The following is a 15,381-nucleotide window of genomic DNA, read 5'->3' on the forward strand; positions in this document are numbered from 1 at the left end:
TTCTGAGTCACCCTCAAAGGTAGCCCCACGTAGAGCGCATTGCAGTAGTCTAAGTGGGAGATAACCAGAGCATGCACCACTCTGGCAAGACAGTGGGTGGGTAGGTAGGGTCTCAGTCAGCATACCAGATAGAGCTGGTAGAAAGTGGCCCTTGACCTGTGCCTCCATGGACAGCTGTGAGTCCAAAATGACCACAAGGCTACATACCTGGTCCTTTAGGGGCACAGTTATCACATTCAGGACCAGGGATTTTTAAGGAGAAGGAAAGCAGGGCCCCAGTACTTATGAATTACTTCACAGACACAAGTACTCATTTCTCTTCCACAGCTAACCACTTCCATAGAATGAAGAAGGAATTCTCCGGGCATGCGCAGAGTGCATTACCCACACGACAGAGTTTGCCACAGCCTTCACACTTAAGAACTTCTTAGACACAGAAACACCGTTTCAGTATTTGCATTTGCAAAAATTCATTTTATTGCATGCTAAAGCAAGGGTGCTTATGATAGCAAAGGCCTCTACAAGTAGATACATATTTGCTAAGACTGGAGGAGGTAGGAGAAAGTGTTATTTATTAACATTGATTATAGATTTCTTGCCTGCCATTCATCATATTGTCCCAAAATGCTACCCACAATGTAACAATAGAGGATTAAAACCATTTGAAACAATTTACAATCCTAAAAACAAATATCTCAGGTGTCGAAAACCAGGGCAAAGAGATGAGTCTTCAGCAAAGGTGAAAGCTTTGTAATATAGGTGTCAGAAACATCCCTGTGGGGAAAGGGGAATTTAACACCTTAGGGACTGTCACAGAGAAGGTCTTCTCTCAGGCCGCATTCCCTAGTGTATCTGTATGGAGAAGGTCATGCTTTCAGCTCCCAGTCACTGCTAGGGAGTGACGATGCATACAGAAATCAAGCAATACACACGCCTGGGTGAAGCAGAGCGTTAATGCCATTGGGGAACCTTGTGGCCCTCAAGGTATTGAAGGATCACAACTCCCACCGTCCATAACCATTGATCATACTAGCTTAGGCTGATGGGAGTTAAGGTCAAATGGCCACTAGAGGGCCACAGATTCTCCACCCCTGTTTCAGTTTCTCAGTGAACAAATTGACTCGTTTGAAATGCATTATGTTTCTCAGATGAGGGTGCTGAGGGAGGGATGCCGGAGGAGGTGAAGAGGGGATATCATCATGAGATAAAAGCAGGGTCACCAGATGTAAAAGAGGGCAGGTGTCCTACACCTTGAACAGTTGTGTAGAAAAGGGAATTTCAGCAGATCTAGCTTTCATGATGAGCTACACATTCTGCGATTATTCCTTTTAGTACCCAACCACTAAAAGTGCAAAAGTTGTGCCTCTTTGGCATCTTTCCACCTTTGGCAAAAGTCTGAAAACCACATAAAAAAAGATCTGAGTTAGGAACAGTTTAATTCCCCTAGTTCCGCTTCTCAGACCTACAGTTCTGCAGGGGCCCCTGGGGAGAAGGAACTATTTCTAAACTGGGTTTAAACCTGCACTGTGGAGGTACATTGTAGGAAAAGCAGAAAGCAAAGAAAAAGAACTGAATGAGCAAAGAAGTGACTCCCATAAATATTTGTTGGTGACTCCTGCCTCCTCCTCTCAGGTCTACATTTCATAGGAAGGAACTATTGCTAATCCACTTTAAGCCTGCAGTGTGGATATGCCCTCAAAGTTAAGCGGTAGAGAAAGCAGCAAGCAAAGAGAAATTCAACGGTTGCCAGAATGTCCTCAGACTTCTGCTTCCTGTGGATGAATGGTGGGTTGCATCACACTAGTCTGTCAAGGTGAACAGGCAATCTATTTCTGCAGCCCACACGTACTCGTTTGGACTGCACCCTGCCACGATAATTACAGTTGGGGAATCTTCCTGTGCTGCGGCAGACGACCACACGGAAGCGACTCCTGCTGGTATATAAATTGCCCCGGAAGCGAGTCCCCCCTCTGCCACAGATTGCTTGGACGGAGCGGGGATTGCCGTTGATGAAGGTGTTGGTGGGTTTGCAGACCGGCCTGTTCAGTCCTCTCCGAGCCATCATCAAGTTGCAGTAGGCATTGGGGTTGTTTGCTGCGGTTTTCGGATAATCAATGTGTCTGTTCGCAAAATCCCGGTAGCTTGCTCCTTCACTGGACTGCACCAGCAGAACCACGAGGAGGACGGCCAAACGCAACAGCAGCCAGCAAGAACCTTTGGTGGTGATCATGGTGGGGCTGTGGAATCTATAGAGCAGAAGGAAGAAGAGGAGGATATTTTAAAGCAAGGAGCGAATTTCTTCAGGAATAAAATAAGAGGCACTGATAGGGATGTTTCTCACCCCTCCCCAACTTTAAGTTCCATTCTCTGCATTTCCACATTTGTTTGCAATTTATTTATTGATTTAGAAAGTCCTCAAGAACATTCAGCAGCATTCTAGCACCAATTTCTCCTAACACACACATTTTTGTCAGCAGTTTTACCTAAAATGCACATTTCTTTCAAAACACATTTCTCTAATATAATGCATTTTTACATGTTATTTTCACGAATATATGCCTTCATATGTGCACTTCACCCTAATATGAGCATTTCTGTAATATAAGCATTTCTGGTTGGAGAAATGTATTGCAAAATTCAGAGAAGTATAAATTTCAAAGGGGTAGCTGTGTTTCTATTTGCATATTCTTTTAAAAAGTGCAAATTAAGCAGATTGGCCTTTATACTGTATGTTAGCCAAATAAAGGGTGGTATTCAACAGTTGTCCTGTTCAGTGTAGACCCAATGAAACTAAAGAGTATGACAAACTCTGAGTGGTACTTAGTTGAATACTACCGGGAAAAAATCCCCATGGGTAAATTCTAGTCAGAAGAGGTTAAGACTCACCCAGATTGCTCCTAATACATTTTATTAGGATTTATAAAGAGAAATATCAAATATCTCATTTTTTGTCCAAAACTAAAACATTGATCTAAATACAATAATAACATAGAAAAGAGAGAGAAAGAAAAGCAGGGGACATAGAGAGAGAGAAATAAAGAAAAAGAAATAGACAAGAGAGTAAAAAAGAGAGGGAGGAAGGGGGGGGAATAAAGTTCAGAAATGGAAGAACTTCTGATTCTTCATCTGACCACTGTATATAAACAGCCATTTCAATATAATGCCCTACAAAGCCACTTTCTATAAACAAACATTATCTTCCACCCTCAAATCCAAATGGCATTATTCTGTTTTCATTGTTTCAGATCTGGTATTCTCTCTCTCTCTCTCTCTCTCTCTCTCTCTCTCTCTCTCTCTCTCTCTGTGTGTGTGTGTATGTGTGTCTGTCTGTCTGTCTGTCTGTCTGTCTGTCTGTCTGTATCTTTAGGAACAGACTGTCATGTGATACCCTGGACATTTATCTTATAAGCTTTGTTATAACCCAGAGACAGGACTTATCAGCTCAATGTGCAGTAGCCACAGCACGTGTGATGGGGTGGAGCTGTCCTCCTGGCACCTGCATTCCTGCTACGTACCTGAAAGGGCTTGGAGCAGGGCAGGGTGGCAGCAAGAGTTTTTGGCCACATGGTGGCACTGGCAGGACCAATCTAGTATTCCTGCTGATGCGCTTGTGTGGATCAAACCGTGCCACTGCCCTGTCCCAGCCCTGTCCAGGAAAGCAGCATTGATACTAGCGCCAGGTGGGTGGCTTCACCCCAAGACATACGCCACAACTGTCAGTGTGATCTGCAACTAATGGGTGGACTTCACTGCTAGAAAATATTAAAGATGCAAAAAAAAAAAAAAAAAAAAACTGGAGAGAATGGGATGTCTTTACAAATTTTATGAAGAAAGTCGTTTCCCAAAATTATACCGTATGTTTTGCTCTATAAGACGCACCAGACTACAAGACGCACCTAGTTTTGGGAGTAGGAAAACAAGAAAAGAATATTCTGAATCCCAGAAGCCAGAATAGCAAGAGGGATCGCTGCACAGTGAAAGCAGTAATCCCTCTTGCTGTTCTGGCTTTTGGGATAGCTGTGCAGCCTGCATTCGCTCCATAAGACGCACACACATTTCCCTTACTCTTTAGGAGGGAAAAAGTGAGTCTTATAGAGCAAAAAATACGGTAATTGGCTTAGTCTCTAGAGATTCCACAGGTAAGCAAATAGTCTCTATATTAATGCAAAATGATTACAAACAACTAAAGATATCGGATCATATAAACTGTATAGTGGTCGAAGGAAGTCAACTTTTTCTATTTTCCTTTTGATTTCTCTCTTTCTCTTCTTTTTTCTTTTCAACATGTATCATTTTCTTATTTTTTGTATTTTTTCTCCCTATTAGTAGCTTTTTGGTATTCGGTAACTTGTATTATTTGTGTAACTTTACTCTTTTTTTGGCATGTATGTAATATTTATATAGAAAAAGGGGGGGAGGAGGGGAGGAGAAAACATTAAAGATGCAATTCTCAGAGAAGCCAAGCACAGTGCTGGCAGCCACTGGAAGACAGTGCATCAGGGAGCAGCTTTATAACGAGGCAGGCTATTTGTCCATTTGGATCAGTATTCTTTCCAGTTATTGGCAGTAGCTCTCCAGAGGTTCAGGCAGGAGTCTTTTCCCAGTCCAAGATGAAAACGCCAGTGATTGAATCTGAGACCTTTTGCATGCACAGCATGTGGTCTGCCACTGGGCCACAGCCCTTCCAAATAACAGACCACACAATAAAGATGCCAGATGTCATAAACCTGGCAATACTGTCAGGAGCCCCAACAGAATATATCCCTTAGTAAATATGCTTCCTTGTTTTCTGGACTGTTTTTTTAAAAAATATTTTTAGTTGCTTTTATGGTAGGCTTGAGGTCCATACAAAAGGCAATTCAGAAATGAGAGAGAGAGAGAGAGAGAATAAGTTGGGGAGAAAAAAAATCCTTTCAACTCTACCCACTAAAGAAAGAAGAGAAAGCTTCCTTAACATGGGACAGTCAAAGTTCAGTTTCCTTAAAGGGTAAAACAGCAGGCACAAGTTTGTGAATGTCCGCTTCCAACTCACCCAAGTTCAGAGAAGTCTCAAGGTATGGGATGCCACTTTCTATGGAAGCAAGTGTATCTCAAGCTGCTGTCTGAATTATTATATAGGTTTCAGTTAGACCAGGATGAGGGGGGAAAGAGGGAAAAAAATCAAGCACTTGCAACATATAGATGGTGAAAGGAGGACAGAGGGCTTTCATCTGAAAATTGCACCATTGGCTGCATGTTTCCAAAGCTTCCCGTAAATGAGAAATACAGTGGAATGAGGAATAAACTGTTAGAGCTCGCTCTTTCTTTCTTTCTTTCTTTCCTTCCTTCTTTCTCTCTCCTTCAAAATGTTGAGGTGACTGTGTGGGCATTACTGATAGGCGACATCACTGAAATAAATGTTTTAAACACATATAAAGCTGAAAACAATGGCAAGTAAGGTATCAATGCAATTATAATAATTTACAATCAGAAGCAGCAAAAATTCTTCAAGCATAGGACAATAACTGATTACCTGAAGACTGCAACAACAATAAGAAGCAGTCTGCAGTTTTTTCTTAAAAAAACTAGTTTTGATAGGGCCACATATATTTACCGGGGGAGGGAAGATAGCAACTTTTACTGGTAGGCCTCATATGCTGATCATATGTGTGCAGTCTATTCCACAGATAGCCTGGTCCCCAAACATCAGTGTACATGGAGCTGTGTCGCTTTATGTTTATGACAACCCAGTGAAGTGGGCTAACCTGAAATAGGGTACTTTTCTCAAGGCCACCCAACTGATGAAGAAGACTCCAGAGTCTGAATCAAGGACAGGGATGGTTTAACTTCTGTTGTCTATGCTACGTTAACCTCTAGGTTAGATTTCTGCAATTCACTATACATAGGCCTGCCTTTGAAGATGGTTCAGAAATGGCAGCTGGTGCAGAATTTGGCTACCAGGTTGCTAACCGGGACAAGATGGCAGTGGTGGACCTTGGCATCTTAAATGTAAGTGGTGTCCTGTGTGATGCCAAAATCTGGTGTTCCCCGCCTCTTGGCTTTTGTTGGACTTCATGGTTTTGGCATCTGCCGTGACACCCCAGAAGCTCCTTGAATCGGTCACACTCACCTAGATCTGCTTTTGCAAGGAGGTCTGAGTATATCATACCAATCCTGGCCATCTGGCTACCAATTAGTTTCTGGGCCCAATTCAACGTGCTAGTTCTGACCTATAAATTCTAATGTGCTTCAGGACCTTAATACCTCAAGGTCTGTCTCTCTGAACTGACCTGGACTCTGCAATCAGTATCTGTGGACCTTCTTCATGTTCCCACTCCATGGGAAGTCCAGAAGGTGGCAACACGAGAATTGGCTTTTTGAGTGGCGGGTCCCCATTTACAGAGCGCACTCACCAGATGTGATCCTTACATATCTTTAGGCGACAGGCAAAAATGGACTTTTTCAGCAGGCCCTGGGCATTTAATTATTTGTGTCCTTTTTGCATGGGTGGAATGTCTCAATTCAGCTTTTTAAAAAATAAAGAAATAAATAAAAAACATAGTTTGCTAAGTGCAAATGGCTTTATATAGGTCCATAAATTACCATATAGCATATATTCAACACAAAAAAACAGCGACAATTTGTTGTTGACAAAGGACAGCTGAACATATAAATGGCCCCATTACCTTCAGTAGCTTAGGGCCTCATCAAACCTAAATCCGGCCCTGAGTGGTGGGAGAGGCCAGAGGCCAATGTCAGAAGAACAACAGATGTGGATTTTATATTTGTACATTAGCCTAGTTTCTGCATACATACACCGATCCTTCCTTCCTGCCTCTATTCAGGTGAACAAACAGCATTGTCAGAGTTTGAGGGCACATTCCACCCAGTAGAGGTGGTTTTAGGGTCACACTGGGCACTGAGCTGCAGGGGGGCACCAAAACAATGTGGTGCCCCCACAAAGAGTCCCCTCAATTTTAGCATCACACAGGGCGCTGCTGAAATTTGAGAGCCCCTAATCCACCACTGCAGCCAGTTGGGTGTGAAGTAAACCTGGGGAGGGGGTAAGCATATGGAGAGAGTGTGTCAGGTATGTGTGCACAGGAGCCAGGCCCTGTGACCAATAGGACTTTGCAGGACTGGGGCCTTCCTAAATTTGTTCTGAAGAGGCAAGGTGTGGCCTCACAGGTGAGGCCGCTTGGTAACTCATTGCACCTGGTGGCAAGAGCTGGGAAGGGATATAAGGTCAGCATTTCCCTTTAGCTCTTTGACACAGCTACACCCTTCCTGCCTTGGACTTCTTGCTTTCTGATCCTTGAACCTCGGCTTCTTGACTCCCTGCTTCCTGACCCTCGGACCCTTGGCTTCCTGAATCCTGGCTTCTTGACCCCCGCTCCTGCTCCTAGCCCGCTATCTTGCCCCTGGTCCTGACCTCCCCTGTCAGGACTTTGCTCGCCTGTGAACCGGACCATGACAGAGTGTGTGTTGCTGGGGAGAGGATGGTGTGAAAATACCCCCAAGGGCCAAATACAGAGGTGTGGATGGCCGCATTTGGCCCTGGGCCTGAGGTGCATAACATAATGATGCATAACATAAGCCCCTTCAACTGACAGGTAGTATGAGGTCTCAGGATGATCTAGGGTTAATAAAAGGCTGGGTGTTGGTCATCACACTTTCATGGCCACATGTTTCATGGGAACATTTGGGATATTTTTGGTGTGGAGGGTGCATTTTGGTAAGATGGCCAAACTTGCCAGCACTCTGGTGGGCGCTCTGCTGATCACCTTGACCTGAGCACCACACAGCTCTTTGGCAGCATCAAAGAGGCTGCTGGTGTGCATGGGAGCCCTCCGCTTCCCAAAGGAGGAAGAAGTTCCACTAAAGCCCTCCCAAAATTCAGGCTGAAGTTTTGGATTTCCTGTAGATGCCAGATCTAGATGCCTCCCCCTATCATAGTCTGCTTCACAACCGTGCAGGGATATGAAGTCATATCCACACACTATATCATGCTGATTTTATTCAGGAAAAGTGGCTTTTGCTGCATAGAACCAGAGTGTCTGTGTTGCTGTCCCCCCCCCCCCACACACACTGGTACAAGGGTAAGTGTGCTATATGCCAAATGTGAAATAATGGAAAGGCTCAGCTTTCTAATCAAGACTTTTGAGATACTTCCTCAGCCTTCTCCTGCCTCCCTTCAACGGCCCCCTTAGAAATGATGTCTCAATCCCTTTAACTGCCAACTGCTTTCCCCACAACTGCCCCCTATAATTCTGGCTGAGGGTTGAGTAATAACGTTGGACTCCAGTTTGGCAAGGTAAGTTCTATTGAAATTACAGGCATGGCGCAAGCCTGTAATTTCACAGGTGGGTTTCCTGCAATGTCCTCAGATAAAAACAAGAGAGAGGGGAAGTAAAATTGCACCATCAAGTTAGATGGAATGGGAGGCTGGCTTCATCCATATCCACCCCACATTTATTTATTTTATTTATTTATTGCATTTATATCGCCTGTTTTCCTCCAGGGAGCCCAAGGTGACATTGGTTGTTCCCTCATCCTCCTTTATATTTTCAGAACAATTCTGTGTAAAGCTCATCTGGGGATGTCTGTGATTATTCAAAGTCTTCACAATACTTATCTGACCCTCTAAACTAACCACCACACAACACCCTCTCTCCCTTCTCTAGAAACTGATGTATAAACCAGTCCCTGGTATGAAGCTCATCTTAGTCGATCAATCTCCCCACCCCATCTACAATATATTGTGTGTCCCCCACCCCAGATATCACTGTAGCACATATAATTCTATGCCCTGCTACACAACTTGAAGGCACGACGCAAGCCTGTAATTTCAGATGTGGGTTTCTGTGGGTTAGACTGAGAGATAGTGACTGCCTCAAGGTGAGCTTCATGGCTGAATGGGGATTTGGCGTCCCAGGTCTCAACCAGGCAGCACCAGATTTGCTCAATGTGTGGACCATAAACCCAACCATAAATATCTTTATGCTGCTTTAATTAGTTCAGCAACAGCTCGGCATTTTTCAAAGTTTCTTGAATTGTTGTGTCACTTTCAGGGTTGAGGCTGGGGTCACGGGCAATGCCTCTCCAGGTTAAAGGAGGTTCAGATTTTTATTTTATTTGTGTGTGTGTGTGTGTGTGTGTGTGTGTGTGTATTCATTATATCTGGTTAGGAAAGGGAGAACTGAGAAGGTGAGAAACTTGGAAGTTTTCAGCAGGGGGCCGGTTCACTGTCCCTCAGACCTTGTGGGGGGCTGGACTATATATTGAAGGGGGGGATGAAGAAATTCTTATGCCCCATAAATAACCCAGAGATGCATTTTAAATAAAAGCACACATTCTACTCATGTAAAAACACGCTGATTCCCAGACTGTCTGTGGGATGGATTTAGAAGGCGATTGGGCCAGATCTGGCCCCTGGGCCTTAGTTTGCCTACCCCTGGTATAATAGAACAGGGGTAAAGAAATGTCATGCAAAGGTATTTCCCACAGCTGCTCTTTGAAGATCTACATTGCCAGGATTCCCTGGGTAAGTGAGTAACTATTGAAGCAGTAAAAGCTTATATTGTGGGCATGTTGCAGAGATATATTGAGGAGAAAGCATGACAGAAAATAAAATTGTAGCCAACGCATCCTCAGACTTCTGGCTTCTGTAAATGGAGAGCGAGTTGTATCACACATTGCCTAGCGCATTTGAGTCACATAGTGTGTTGGGTAAATGCCGGTGCAGGTCACACGAATGCGCGAGTGTGCAGGTGTGCCGCTGTACCTGCAGTCATAAGGAGCTGGACCACCTGTGTATCTGCAGATGACCATATCGAAGGAGTCTGTGCTATCGGTGTCACTACCATGGGGAATCCCTCTGCCTCTGCACACTTGTACCACATTTACAGGGCGGTCATTGATGAAGGTATTTACGTCCTTGCAAACATATCGAGTCAACCTTTTCTGAAGCATCATCCGCTTGCAGTAGGTGTCAGGGTGGGAAGTTGAGTAGCTTTTTGGATAATCAGTGTGCTTCCATTCAAAATCTTCTCGGGACTGTCCTTCACATGACTGCACCATCAGAAACCCAAGAAGGATAGCCAGTAATGAGCCGGAGATCTTGGAGACCAGCATGCTGGGGTCTTGCAAACTACAGAGAGGAGGCATAAAAAGGGAAATGTTAAAGTGCCAACTAGTTCTTAGGGACCTTTAAAGCCCTAAACAGCCTCGGCCCAGTATACCTGAAAGAGCATCTCCCCTCATCATTCAGCCTGGACGCTGAGGTCCAGCTCCGAGGGCCTTATGGCAGTTCTCTCACTGTGAGAAGTGAGGTTACAAGGAACCAGGCAGAGGGGTTTCTCGGTAGTGGCGCCCGCCCTGTGGAACGCCCTCCCATCAGGTGTCAAAGAAATAAACAACTATCTGACTTTTAGAAGACGTCTGAAGGCAGCCCTCTTTAGGGAAGTTTTTAATTTTGATTTTTTATTCTGTTTTTAATTCTGTTGTGAGTCACCCAGAGTGGCTGGGGAAACCCAGCCAGATGGGTGGGGTATAATTAATAAATGATGATGATGTGTATCAAGACAGGCTGTAGGTGGGGTGCTGGTGGTTCAATATGTTGAATGTTCCCAACACTGAAATAGGTCATTAAGTAGGGTTTATTTCCTTATTTAATAATGTATGAACTGCTCTACATTTAAGGAGTACCTAAGTGGTGTACAAGGACACTGGTGGCACTGTGGGTTAAACCACATAGCCTAGGGCTTGCCGATCAGAAGGTCAGCGGTTCGAATCCCCGCAACAGGGTGAGCTCGGTCCCTGTTCCTGCCAACCTAGCAGTTTGAAAGCACGAAGTGCAAGTAGATAAATAGATACCGCTCTGGCGGGAAGGTAAATGGCGTTTCCGTGCGCTGCTCTGGTTCGCCAGAAGTGGCTTAGTCATGCTGGCCACGTGACCCGGAAGCTGTATGCCGGCTCCCTCGGCCAATAAAGCGAGATGAGCACCGCAGCCCCAGAGTTGTCCGTGACTGGACCTAATGGTCAGGGGTCCCTTTACCCTTTACCTTTAAGTGGTGTACAGTGGTACCTTGGTTTTAGAGCAGCATAGTTTATGAACAACTTGGAAATAGAGTGCTGCAAACCTAGAAGTAGGTGTCCCGGTTTGTGAACTTTGCCTTGGAAACAAAACATGTTCCAATTGCTGTTCAGTGTGTTCCATTTGTAAATCGAGTTCCCCGCTGCTAATCAGAGGCTTCCTGTTGAGTCCCAAACACCCAAGCAACACAGAAGTGATATTTGGAGCTTTTGTTTTTGCAATTTTTTTGCGTTTTTGTTTGTGTGGCTTTTTCGTTTTTTTGACTGTGACTTGTTCTTCATTTTATGGGATTGACTTGTGACTGTGGCTTGGGGCTTTATTTTTGCTCCTTGTTTTTGTGACTGCATGGAACCCAGTTCAGCTACTGATTGATTGATTGTTTGACTTCAGAAATGGATGAAAGCCCCCCATCCAAACAATGACTATCATCAGTGCACATAAGAAAAGAAAATAATTTTAATTTTTATCATCTACAATACTGTCTTGTTTATTTTATAGTTCAGTACATTGATTATTGCTTTCATTTATGGATCAATGGTCTCATTAGATAGTAAAATTCATGTTAAATTGCTATTTTAGGGGTTGTTTTTAAAAGTCTGAAATGGATTAATCCATTCTCCATTACTTCCTGTGGGAAAGCACGCCTTGATTTTAGAACGCTTTGGTTTTGGAACAGACTTCCCAGAACAAATTAAGTTTGGGAACCAAGGTCCCACTGTACAGAAATGAAATATAAAACATAAAAGTGGTCATAACTAAAACTAAACTGCCCTCCCACCAGCATATTTTTTTAAAAAAATTGCAAATATAAAACAGATTAATGTGGGAATACTTTGGAGAAAAGGAAGGTTTTTCAGCCAACTTAACAATAGCTTGCTTGCTTCACTTCTAAAGCTCCTGTCTTCAAGTGTTTCCTATATGTGGCCTGAAAGGAGAGGTCCAGTCTAAATTTGGGTTTGACACCTCCAGGCACCTGGAGAGACTAAGGCACAGGAGGAGGTTCATCCTATTTGCTGACTGTCTATCCTGGTTCTTTTTTGGGGTGTTTTAAAAACATGACCTTCCAATGAGGAAAAGACCCCCAGATCTGTCGCAACAAGTTTCTCTCTTTTTTCTTTTTCCTTTTCTTTTAACATAACTTTATTGAAATTCATAAGTAACGTACATAATATACATACTATACACACTCTTAATTCAGCAAAAATGAAAACAACCATGTACTAATACTCTTCTTTGGATTCACAAAAATTTAACTTAGTTTAAATTTATGTAATCACTTTTTCCCTATCTTTTTACTAACATAAAGTAGACTTCCTATCATTTCCCAATGTAAACTTTCTTTTTAGTATTGAATGTACTTAACGTTATAACCTTACTCTTTCTGTATTTTTTAATACCTTGTTACCACAATTTGTACTCATTAACTTATTTCTTAACAATTACTTTAAACAAGGGTTGTTCAAATGCTGCCAAAGATATTATACCACTATTTTATTTCTGTAAATAACTCTGATACATATCCCATTTTTAAATAAATGATTGTCTTGTATTGCCTCTCAGTCTGTTGGTCAATTGCGCCATTTCTGCATATTCCTGTAATTTGCCTTGCCAATCTGATAAAGTTGGAACTCCCCCTGCCCCTTCCAGTTAATTGCAAACAGTGTTCGGGCTGCAGCTGTGGCGTATAGAAAGATTTCTCTTAATTTTTTTTGGAATGCCTTTACCTAAAATACCCGGTAGGAAGGCCTCTGGCTTTTTTAAGAATGTTAACTTAAAGATCTTTTCCAGCTCATCATAAATAAGATTCCAAAACTCTCTGATTTTCCTGCATGTCCACCACATGTGGTAAATACAGTGGTACCTTGGGTTAAGTACTTAATTCGTTCTGGAGGTCCGTTCTTAACCTGAAACTGTTCTTAACCTGAAGCACCACTTTAGCTAATGGGGCCTCCTGCTGCACCGTCGGAGCACGATTTCTGTTCTCATCCTGAAGCAAAGTTCTTAACCCGAGGTACTATTTCTGGGTTAGCGGAGTCTGTAACCTGAAGCATGTGTAACCTGAAGCGTATGTTACCCGAGGTACTACTGTATCTCCATTACCTTATCTCCACAACAAGTTTCAACTAAAAATGGCACACCTGACTGTATGGTCTCAAAGCCCCCATTGCACATAGATCCACAAGCAGGGAAAGCATGAAGAGGTGCAGGTAGAACAAATGGGGGTATTGCTGATTTCTGAAAATTATGTTGCTATAAAAAGGGCACAAGAGGAGACAAGGTTTCCATCCTCTGCCGGGTTCTCTCCATTAAAGATGAATAAAAAGGTAAAGGTACCCCTGCCCGCACGGGCCAGTCTTGACAGACTCTGTGGTTGTGCGCCCATCTCACTCAAGAGGCCAGGGGCCAGCGCTGTCCGGAGACACTTCCGGGTCACGTGGCCAGCGTGACATCGCTGCTCTGGCGAGCCAGAGCCGCACACGGAAACGGCGTTTAACTTCCTGCCGGTAAGCGGTCCCTATTTATCTACTTGCACCCGGAGGTGCTTTCGAACTGCTAGGTTGGCAGGCGCTGGGACCGAGCAACGGGAGCGCACCCCGCCGCAGGGATTCGAACCGCCAACCTTTCGATCGGCAAGTCCTAGGCGCTGAGGCTTTAACCCACAGCGCCACCTGCGTCCCCTAAAGATGAATACATGGAAGCAAATATCACAGCACAAGATAGAATATAATGGTTTCCTACTTACCCTCAGAATAAAATATAATAATGGAGGTGTGACGATAAGAAGACCAGTCTGCTGGACAGGAATTGCCTTTCTCCTCTGGTCACTTTGGCTTAGATAGGTCATTTTTATATTCTAGGGCTTGCCCAATCTCCCTCTGAGTGGCCCCGTGACTCCTTTCTTCCTACAAAAATGGATCTCTTCCAACACAGCTGTGCCCTAGCTCAGTTTGGAATGAGGAAATCCTTACTTTTGAATCTTCATTCCTAGGTCAAGAGACTCTTTGAGTAGCCACTTCATCTCAAACATTCCCTAACCACCCACTACAGATACCAGAAGCTTGTGAGCTGACTTGCCACAATTAACTTTAACTCTGAAATGTGGAACTGGAATCAACCATTGTTAGTATCCTAAGAAGCACAAAAGACCCATGCTGGGTTGGTTGAAAGGCCAGTGTAGTCAGGCATCCTGCTAACCATAGCACTCAACCAGCCTTATTCTCCCTGAATTTGCCCCATCTCCTTTTAAAGGTGTCCAAGTTAGTGGCTGCAAATTCCAGAGTTTCAGTGTGTGCTCTATGAGAGAGTGCTTGCTTTTGCCTGCGCTGAATTTCCTACCATGCAGCTTCATTGGGTGATCTGGGCTTCCAGTGTTATGGAAGCAGTGGTGGTGGTGAGGCCTGTTTATTTGTATTTTAGGGCATAGAATATTTGAGTTGGCATTTCCTCATCTAAGTCTGATCCTGTATCCAACACATCACACTGAAACTCTAATGCCTCCAAGTTAAGAGCCTTAATGGCAAGAGGCGAGCAAATAGCCAGGAGATAGACTTTCTCAGGTGAAAATGGGGTTATGCCTTGCTGAAGGAAGCCTTCTACTTTTTATGCTACAAAATTTTGGGCCAAAGATATAGTAGAAAAATTGAAATTGTACTATGTTCTAGGTGGCTTTAAATGTATCCTGGAAGCTGCAGTGTGTAAATATGGCGGTGTCTTTGTGCGCTTGAAGAGTATTTCACATGCGTATGCATTTGAGCAGTGATGAGGAACCTGTGGCCCTCCAAGTGTTGCTGGACTAGAAATCCCATCATCTTTGGCTATGCTTGCTGGGGCTTATGGGAACTGGAGTCCAAAAACAAAACCTGGAGGGCCACAGACTGCCCAACCTTCCCTAGGAAAAAAAGGCGTAGTCAAGAAGCATCCATTAGCCACTGAAAAAATTAGCCTGCTATCGTGGACAAGGGGTATGTACCATTGAACTTCATGGATCTTTCTTCTGAGTGGATGTACAGAAGGTGGTAAAGAGGCTAAAGAAGGAGTTAAATGCTGGCACCTCCAGCTATCAGGAAAGTGCCCCCAATGACAAACAGTAACAATGGGAGCAGCATTTTACTAGGGAGATACATCTGAAAATAGGGGCAGCAACAACAAATGTAGGGGCCATTGTATTGTACTTTCTGAGCCAATGGTTCTGGGCTTTTAAAAACACACACAAAAGTGCTCTCCTGTTTTATTACCTATGATTGGCCGGCTTTATTGAAACTTCTTCTACAGAAATCTCTGCTCCATTTCCAAAGAAACCCAGCCTT

The 15,381-nt window shown here is 43.8% G+C and overlaps 1 protein-coding gene and 2 pseudogenes across 3 annotated transcripts in view; all 3 read right to left on the reverse strand.

The window, feature by feature from the left end:
* The window catches only part of LOC310829302 (angiogenin-2-like), a 98,160-nt gene that overhangs the window by 35,713 nt on the left and 47,066 nt on the right, over positions 1-15,381 (reverse strand). The gene's annotated exons all lie outside the window — the stretch shown is intronic.
* Positions 454-5,179, reverse strand: LOC310830625 (ribonuclease pancreatic pseudogene; annotated as a pseudogene). Its single transcript, XR_014568591.1, has 2 exons — positions 5,033-5,179; positions 454-2,246 (listed from the first exon to the last, which is right to left on the reverse strand). The product of XR_014568591.1 is annotated as a ribonuclease pancreatic pseudogene (transcript).
* Positions 6,542-13,955, reverse strand: LOC310830623 (ribonuclease pancreatic pseudogene; annotated as a pseudogene). The gene is made up of 2 exons (XR_014568592.1): positions 13,818-13,955; positions 6,542-10,129 (listed from the first exon to the last, which is right to left on the reverse strand). The product of XR_014568592.1 is annotated as a ribonuclease pancreatic pseudogene (transcript).

The sequence above is a fragment of the Podarcis gaigeae genome (genome assembly GCF_964106915.1).
Source record: "Podarcis gaigeae genome assembly, chromosome: 13".
In the NCBI taxonomy this organism is placed as follows: domain Eukaryota; kingdom Metazoa; phylum Chordata; class Lepidosauria; order Squamata; family Lacertidae; genus Podarcis; species Podarcis gaigeae.